Here is a 9,339-nt window from a genome sequence, read left to right as displayed (position 1 = left end):
TGTGACTTTGGGCAAGTCACTTCACTTCTCTGGGCCCCAGTTCCCTCATCTGGAAAATGGGGAGACAATACCTTTTCATTCATTCAATAGTATTTATTAAGCGCTTACTATGTGCAGAGCACTGTACTAAGCGCTTGGAATGAACAGGTCGGCAACAGATAGAGACGGTCCCTGCCGTTTGACGGGCTTACGGTCTAATCGGGGGAGACGGACGGACGAGAACGGTGGCGATAAATAGAGTCGAGGGGAAGAAACATCTCTTAAAAACAACGGCGACTAAATAGAATCGAGGTGATGTACATTTCATTAACAAAATAAATAGGGTAATGTAAATATATACAGTTGAGCAGACGAGTACAGTGCTGAGGGGATGGGAAGGGAGAGGGGGAGGAGCATAGGGAGATGGGGGGAAAAGAGGGTTAAGCTGCGCAGAGGTGAAGCGGGGACGGTAGAGGGAATAGAGGGAGAAGGGGAGAATACCTGTTCTCTCTCTCACTGTAACTGTGAGCCCCAAGTGGACCCTGATTATCTTGTTTCTACCTCAGGGCTTAGAACAGTTCTTGGCATATAGTAAGCACTGAACAAATATCACAAGCATTGTTAGTTATAATAGCCTTTACTGAGTGCACTGTACTAAGTGCTCCAAAGCAGGATTGAGGGTGGTGAGGGCGGCAGGGAACAGGCAGAGCCAGGCTGACCGAAAGGGCCAGTTACTGGCTGCGTGACAAGGAAAGTGGGGATGGAAATAATACCAGGAGAAGGAGGGGATTTCATTTGTCCGGTTGCACTTCCCTTCAGCAGCCTCTTAGCACAGAACAGGGGAATTGCCTCAGTGGTAATAAAATGTTCTAGGCAAAACTCCAGTTATTCATTACGCTTCTAATTCAAATATGGTTTTGCTGATTGTTTTACCCTCTCTCCCCTCTTCTTATCTCTTTCTCTCCATCTTTCTCTTCTATCTCTCCCTTTCTCCTCTCTCCCTCTTTCTCTCTCCCCCATCTCCTTCTCTCTCTCTCCTCCTCTCCCTCTTTCTCATCTCTCCTCTCTTTCCTGCTCTCCTCCTTTCTCCCGTTTTCCTCTCTTTCTCTCTTTCACTCTCCTCTCTCTCTTTTCTCTTCTCTTTTTCTCTCTCCGTCTCCTTCTCTCTCTCTCCCTCTCTCTCTCTTTCTCTCTCTTCTGCGGTGAGATTCAGAATGTGCTAAGAAGCCCTTAACCTCAGTGGTTCAAGTGTCTCTCCAGGTGAGTGGGGAAGTAGGCAAATATTAGCCCTTGAGCCCATTTGAGACAGGGACTGTGTCCAACCTATTTATCTTGAATCTACCTCATGGAACGTAGTAATAACTTAACAAATACCATAAAAAAACCGTCCCTTTAACCTGTCCAGCAGCTCAATAAGTGCTTTTCCCAACCCACCTAATCCAAGGCCTCCCTTCTCTGAACTCTTTACTGGCCAAGTAGTGATCAATCAATCAATCAATCACATTTTTGAGCACTCGTGTGCACAGCACTGCACTAAACATTTCAGAGAGTACAAAACAACAGAGTTCTAGACACATCCCCTGCCCACAAGGAGCTTACGGCCTAGATGGGGACAGACTAAAATAAGTTATGGTTATGCACATAAGTGCTGTGGGGCTGAGGGAAGGGTGAATAAAGGGGGTAAATCCGAGTACGAGGGTGACGCAGAAGAGAGTGGGAGAAGAAATGAGGGCTTAGTCAGGGAAGGTCTCTTGGAGGAGATGGGCTTTTAATAGGGCCTTGAAGGTGGGGAGAGTGGTGGTCTGTTGAACATGAAGTGGAGGATATTCCAGGAATGATGTGGGCGAGAGGTCGGCGGTGAGGAGATAGAGAACGTCAAGTCTTCCCCTTCTGCTCTCCGGCGATCCACAAGACTACATGCTGCGTCATGTTCACATGGCGGGAGCCTCTCGTGTTTAATCTTCCAAAGTTAATCTGTTGAGGACGCCGAGCACTGGCTCGGCGGGGAGACAGGAATTTAGCATCGGACTCAGCTCCACAATTTCATTTCTAACGATCACCCTGAGTGCCCTGAATTCTAACTCTGCCTGTGTCTGGGAGGGCCCGGGGATTGAGATGTTACAGCCTGGAATGTCTGACTGGGGATTCGGCCTTATTGAGAATTCATTTAGGGGTGGTCAGGCACCGGACCTCATGCCCAAAAAGGCAGGAGAGAGGTTCCTTTTACCGAGGCTGGTGTGGAGAGGACCGACTGCAAACCATTTCTCTCCTACCATCTATTTCTCCTGTTGCTCCCAGGTTCTCCTCTGGCTTCTCCTGCAGCCTGGCTTTGGATCTGCAGAATTCCGGGTTCAGCTTTTACTGGGTTCAAGTACTGCTTGCAGTCTTACGTCAGGCACTATACTAAGGGCCGGGATCGAAACAAGCGAATCGGGTTGGACACAGTCCCTTTCCCAAGTGGGGCTCACAGTCTTAATTCCCATTTGACAGATGAGGCAACTGAGGCCCAGAGAAGCGAAGCGACTTGCCCAAGGTGACCCAGAAGACAAGTGGTGGAGCCGGGATGAGAACCCAGGTCCTCGGACTCCCAGGCCCCCGGGTGCTGGGCAACTGACCCAGAGGTCAACCCTTTCCGTGCTGCCGTGTCTGTTGCTTTTTGCTGGGCGCTGTTTTCTTCTTTGCCAACTTGTTTCCGGGGCCTTATGGAGCTTCGTGCTCCATTAGAGTCTCTCCTTTCCCGACTGCAGTGCAAGGAGGCCGCTCTATCTGAGGCCACTGACTCCCGGTTTCGGCTGAGCCTTTGCCGGAAACTCTGCTTGACCGGTCCTTTAAATTGGCCTCCTTTGGCCACAAAGCAGCCGATTGAGTAGCCTGCTGTGGTCCATCCTCCCCACGTGACCCACCCAGCGTAGCTGTGTTGCTGTGAGCTGAGTTATAATGCTGGGAGACTGCCTTGTTGTGATTATTATTATTATTATTTTATGATGATGATGATGATGGTACTTGCTAAGCACTTACTATGTGCCAAGCACTGTTCTAAGTGCTGGGGTAGGTATAAGGTGAGCAGGTTGGACACAGTCCCTGCCCCACATGGGGCTCACACTCTTAATCCCCATTTCCCAGATGAGGTAACTGAGGCACAGAGAAGTGAAGTGACACAAAGTAATGCAGCAGATGTGTGACCGAGTCGGAATTAGAATCCAGTTCCTTCCCACTCCTAGGCCCCTGCTCTAATCATTAAGGAGAAGCAGCGTGGCTCAGTGGAAAGAGCCCGGGTTTGGGAGTCAGAGGTCATGGGTTCGAATCCCAGCGCTGCCATTTGTCAAGCTGTGTAACCATGGGCAAGTCACTTCACTTCTCTGTGCCTCAGTTACCTCATCTATCAAATGGGGATTAAGACTGTGAGCCTCACGTGGGACAACCTGATTACCCTGTATCTACCCCAGCACTTAGAACAGTGCTCTAAGAAAGTGCTATAATTATTATATTGATATATATTAATCAATATATTAATATATTATATACAATATATACTATTAATATATTAAATAATATATTTATTATTAAGCCACACTGCTTCTCTGGAACTCGCTGGTTGACATCTGGCTGACTCCCCCGTCTAGACTGCGAGCCCGTCAATGGGCAGGGATTGTCTCTATCTGTTGCCGAATTGTACATGCCAAGCGCTTAGTACAGTGCTCTGCACATAGTAAGGACATAGTAAACGCTCAATAAATACTATTGAATGAGTGAATGAATGAATGGTGGCCCCATTACACATTCTGAGGTCAAGTGGAGCCAGATGTGGTGCTTATGGGCCGGCCGGGTCTCCCGACCGATCGGTCACTGGTACTAACTGAGCACTTGCTGTGTGCAGAGCGCTGTGTTAAGCACTTGGGAGAGTCCCCTAGAGTTGGTAGACCGATTCCGGCCCACAGGAAGCTGAGAGTTGAGAGCGGGAGGCAGGCGTTGAAATGAATTACAAGGGAGGTGGCAGAATCTAAGGATGCCTACGAAGGGGCTTCGGGGCTGAGGGTGGGGCAAACAGAACGAGTCCTTAAGGGGTACAGTTTCAAATGCATAAGCAGCACAGGAAGGAGGGCAGAAAGAGAAAATGTGGAGAGGAAATTAGATAACTTTGCCATCTCTCACCCTGGCAACCCCGTGGTCGTCGTCGTGCTGCTGGCAAGGTTCACCTTGGCAGCCAAATCGGCCTCGTCTCCTTCTGGGTCATCGTGCACGTGTTTGTCCTTTCAGGTGAGGCTCCTCTGGGTCCGATCAAGCCCGTTCTCCGGCTTCCAGGGCGGGGGGCGCCCGGAGTGAGGGATCGGCGTAGGCAAAGTGGGGGCCGTTGGAGCCCGGCGGGAAAGGGCCGACCGCCAGCTGCCTGGCATCAGCTGGGATGGCTGGGCCAGGAAGTAGGCCGGTAGGTCCCTCCCCCAGCTCCTCTCTGTGCCCGGGAGTCAGGCGGGCAGAGCCCGGGCCCCGTGTAACTGCCAGAGTCTCGGGGAGGGACTTGTCCTATGGGGCACCAGGGTACCTCAGGGAGGTACAGCCCTCCCTTGAATGGGCATTCCCTACTGTGAGCTCACTGTGGGCAGGGAATGTCACTGTTTACTGTTAAATAGTACTGTCCCAAGCGCTTAGTACAGTGTTCTGCACACAGTAAGAGCTCAATAAATACGATTGAATGAATGAATGAAGGAGCTGCTGCTAGAGCCTCATCAGGCGTGCCTAGGCCCTACCCCTCCCTTCCCCTCCTGGAACCTGGATCCTCCTGCCCACCCAAGGCTCTCTGCCTACCGTTGCCAGGATGAGGGGACCTGCCCACCATCTCAGCCCCCAGGAACCTCCAGCCACTTCTGCCACCCCCGAGGGCCTGAGCCGTTGCCAGTCTAGGGCTGCAAGAAGGTGAGGGGGCAGAGGGAGGGATGAATATTATTAGACAATAATAATAATAATGGTATTTGTTAAGTGTTTACTATGTGCAAGGCACCGTATTAAGCGCCGGGGTGGATCCAAGCAAATCGGGCTGGACACTGTCCTTGTCCCACGTGGGGCTCACAGTCTCAACCCCCATTTTCCAGATGAGGTAACTGAGGCCCAGAGAAGTGAAGTGACTTGCCCAAGGTCGCAGAGCAGGCAGTGATGGAGCCGGGATTAGAACCCATGACCTTTTGACTCCCAGGCCCGGGCTCTAGCCACTACGCCCTGCTGCTTCTCGATGTGTCGGGGGGGGCAGGCGGCAGGAGGAGACTCATAAAGATCTCCAAAAGTTGTTTGGGGTTCTGTCACCTGGGTAAAAATCGCCCAAGCCTGCAGATTTGAATCCTCCCTCCACTTCCTCCAAGGGGGAGGCAGTGTAATCTAATAGGAAGTGCTGAGTTCTAATCCCAGCTCTGCCACTGCTGGCTGAACTTGGGCGAGATGCTTAATCTCCTGGGGCCTCAGCTTCCTCGTCTGTAGAACGGGGAGAAGAACTCCGCCCTCCATCCCTATAATAATAATAATAATAAAACTTGTTAGGTACTTACTGTGTGTCAAGCACTGTTCTAAGCACCGGGGTAGATTCAAGTTAATCAGGTTGGACACAGCCCCTGTCCTACATTGGGTTCACAGTTTGAGGGAGTAGGTTTTAATTCCCATTTTACAGATGGGGTTCCTGAGGCCCAGAGAAGTTAAGTGACTTGCCCAAGGTCACAAAGCAGACGTGGCAGAACCAGGATTAGAACACAGGTTACTTGACACCTGGGGCCTTGCTCTTTCCATTAGGCCGCTCTGCTTCTCTTAGAGTGGCTCAGTGGAAAGAGCCAGGGCTTTGGAGTCAGAGGTCATGGGTTCGAATCCCAGCTCTGCCACCTGTCAGCTGTGTGACTGTGGGCAAGTCACTTCACTTCTCAGTGCCTCAGTTCCCTCATCTGTAAAATGGGGATTAAGACTGTGAGCCCCACGTGGGACAACCTGATACCCCTGTGTCTACCCCAGCGCTTAGAACAGTGCTCGGCACATAGTAAGCGCTTAACAAAATACCAACACTATAGTGGAAGGTCAATGAAGGGCAGGGACTGTTGGATCAGATGGTGCTTAGCGTAGCGCTCAGTCCCTAGGAAGTGCTTAAAAAATAGCACGATTTATTATCACAGTTGTTTTTAGCTAGTGATCCTGCTATTATTTTTAGACACACTAGCCCTTTGGGCTATCCTAGTGATGACTGCCTGTCCCTACCTAGCTATCGTTGCCCCTGGGGGGGTCATTTAAGACCCCCTCTCTTGGTTGGCAGGCCGAGCCGGGTGGGGGTGAAGAGCCCCTGCCCGTTCCATGCATCGGCCAGAGACTCGACCCCCGACCCCCGATCCCCGAGTTCATGACTCGCTTTCGCATTTCCTTTTGCGCCATTGCTCCGCCCAGCCCGGCTGGCTTTTGGCTGTATCCCCATTTGTGTGCCAAGCCATTCCTTCTTCTCCCCTGCCTCACTCCCCGGCTATCACTCTCCCAGGGCTCGCCGCCTTCTTCCACCAACTCTTAGCTCTATTCTTCTCTCCCCTTGCCAGGAGTCCATTTCCTTCTCATCTCTAGGGTCACTGGATCCAACTGGATCCCCTTCAAAGCCTTACTGAAGGCCCATCTCCTCCAAGAAGCCTTCCCTGACTAAGCCTTCTTCTCTTCTCCCACTCCCTTCTGCGTCGCCTTGACTTACTCCCTTTATATTCTTCCCCCTCTCCCTTCCCACAGCACTTATATACCCATCTGTCATTTATTTATTTCTGTTAATATCTGTCTCCCCCTCCAGTCTGCCAGCTCGTTGTGCGCAAATCCCATAATTATTATCATGGCGTAGTAGATAGAGCCCGGGCCTGAGAGTCAGAAGGTCATGGGTTCAAATCCCGGCCCCGCCACTTGTCTGCTCTGTGACCTTGGGCAAGCCGCTTCACTTCTCTGGCCCTCAGTGACCTCATCTGTAAAATGGGGATTGAGACTGGGAGATAATAACAATAATAATAATGGTACTTGTTAAGCACTTACTAAGTGCAGCGCACTGTACTAAGCGCTGGGGTGGATACAAGCAAATCGGGTTCGACACAGTCCCTGTCCCACGTGGCGCTCAAAGTCTCACATCCCCATTTTACAGATGAGGGAACTGAGGCCAAGAGACGCGAAGTGACTTTCCCGAGGTCACAGGGCAGACAAGCGGCAGAGCCGGGATTAGAACCCACGACCTTCTGACTCCCAGGCCCGGCTCTATCCGCTGCGCCATGCAGCGGATAGGGACTGCCTCCGACCCAATTTGCTTGTATCCACCCCAGCGCTTAACATAGTACTTTGATGTATAGTAAGCCCTTAACAAATACCACAATTATTATACTGTTATACTCTCCCAAGTGTTCAGTACGTGTTTTGCGCTCAGTAAGTGCTCAATACGATCGAATGAACGAATGACTGGATGAATGAACAGACAGCTTCAGGGTGATAAATGATGGTTTGTGTTCATGGTGAGGGAGGGAGGAGAGGGAGAGAGGCACTGAGTCAGAGGCACTTGAGTTGGCAGGCCAGAGAAGAGCACAAACAGCAGCACACACAGACACCTCTCCCTTTGGCAGATCAATTTTATTTAGAAGAATAGCCGAGTCAATGCACTCTGTGTTCGGTTCCAGACATTCAGGAAATAGTTCATGCACTTGGAAAACGAGAGAGGAACTAATCTACTTCTCCGAGATCAGGCGATGGGAATGCTGCTGGGCCCTAGGCCAGACCAATGAAGGACCACTCCGGGACCGGGGGTCGCTCCCCCATTCTCCCTCCCAGCCGCCTTGCGGTGCGGTCGCTGGGGGCGGGGAGTCCGGGTGAGGGAGTGAGGATGACTCAGTGCGAACCATCGGACCTTCACCGCTACTGCGGAAACAACCGGACAAACAAACAAACAAAAATACCGCTCTCTGGGAGCCCTCCTATCCTTTCCTCTAGACTGGGCTGAGAACTTCTCAGCTAATTCTGTCAGGCTGTACTCTCCCAAGCTCTCGGTGCTCTGCACATAGTAATCGCTCAATAAGCACAACTGATTGAACCGAGGCCTGGGTTCTGCTGGTGGGTGGAAACATTTTTTCCTCTTAGGTGTTGGCATCTGGGCGATTCCTGGGCCAGGGATGCCAGTTGGATTAGAGAGGGGCTCGCCAAGATGCTCACACTTCTGGTCGGCAGCGTCATCTTCGAACCGAAGGACTGCCCCCCACCCCCATACACACACACACACACACGGCTGTGTTGCCGAGGGGCTTGAAGTATCACGGCGGATGACCTGTCGGTCTTCTCCGGAAGCACGGCCCCCTGACACCCATTGTTGACACCACAACCCGGGGGAGGTACAGGCTTCTGGAAGTTCTTCATGGAATTATAGGGCTGAAATGGCCCCGGAGAGGTCAACTTGTCCATCCCCCTGCCTCGGGGAAGTCTTCATCTCAACTCTCCCGGGTAGATGGTTATCCTACTTGGAAATACTCATGGGAAAGGCGGTTTTGTGTCTTTCCAGTTTGCTTTCGGGAAGTCTTTCCTTACACTGATCCCAAACTCCTCTCTCCTCTGCCAAAGGGAGAGGTGTCTGCGAGTGCTGCTGTTTGCGCTCTTCTCTGGCCAGCTGGCTGGCATTTCCCTGCCTCACTGCCTCCCTCCCTCTCCCCTTCTCTCGTGAAGAGAGAGGGAAGTTAGTAAACTAACCCTTTCCTGCTGTCAGTCTGAGGGCCGTCCAGGGGGCTTTGAGCTGGCGGGTTGGGGGATCGGGCTGTTTTCCTTCACTGTAAAGCCCACCCTCCCTGATATCCCACAGAGCCACTGGCAGAGACCCCCGGAGGGGTACGTCACGACAGAGACCGGAGACCACCTGGGAGAAAGCAGAGACTTTTTAGCCGCTCAGACTTTCTCTTGTTTGAAGACATGTGGCCTAGTGGAAAGAGCACAGAACTGCCAAGTCAGGAGACCCAGATTGTAGGCCCGGCTTGCTGTGTGGCCTAAGGCAAGTCGCTTAACCCTTCTGGGACCCCTGGTCTTCAGCTTCTTTATCTGTAAAATGGAGACGAAAGACCTTTCTCCTTCCCTCTTCGACTGTGAACCCTGGGGTGAGATAGAGAAGGTGTCCGATCGGGTTATCTTGTACCGGGCCCAGTGCTCAGCACGATGCTTGGCACAGACTAAGGGCTTAATAAACGCCCATCACTATTTCGGTCCCGTTAGGGTTTTCAAAACTAGGCCATCTGGAAAGGAGTGGGCAGAGCGGGGAGGGTGAAAAGAGAAACGGTTGTGACTTCAGGGCAGCAGCTGATTTCCTGGGTCCACTCACATTGGCTCAATCCTCCCCTCTTCAGATGGTCT

The 9,339-nt window shown here is 51.7% G+C and overlaps 1 long non-coding RNA gene across 1 annotated transcript; it reads right to left on the bottom strand.

Annotated features, from left to right (window-relative positions):
- Window positions 1–1,728: 1,728 nt before the first annotated feature.
- Window positions 1,729–4,409, bottom strand: LOC114810250. The gene is made up of 2 exons (XR_003757969.1): window positions 4,132–4,409; window positions 1,729–1,972 (listed from the first exon to the last, which is right to left on the bottom strand). It is a non-coding gene; the product is annotated as an uncharacterized LOC114810250 (long non-coding RNA).
- Between the last annotated feature and the right edge of the window lie 4,930 nt (window positions 4,410–9,339).

The sequence above is a fragment of the Ornithorhynchus anatinus genome, chromosome 3 (genome assembly GCF_004115215.2).
Source record: "Ornithorhynchus anatinus isolate Pmale09 chromosome 3, mOrnAna1.pri.v4, whole genome shotgun sequence".
NCBI classification, from domain to species: Eukaryota; Metazoa; Chordata; class Mammalia; order Monotremata; family Ornithorhynchidae; genus Ornithorhynchus; species Ornithorhynchus anatinus.
The sequence above is the reverse complement of the archived record's forward strand: the minus strand, read 5'-3'. Positions and strand labels throughout refer to the sequence as shown.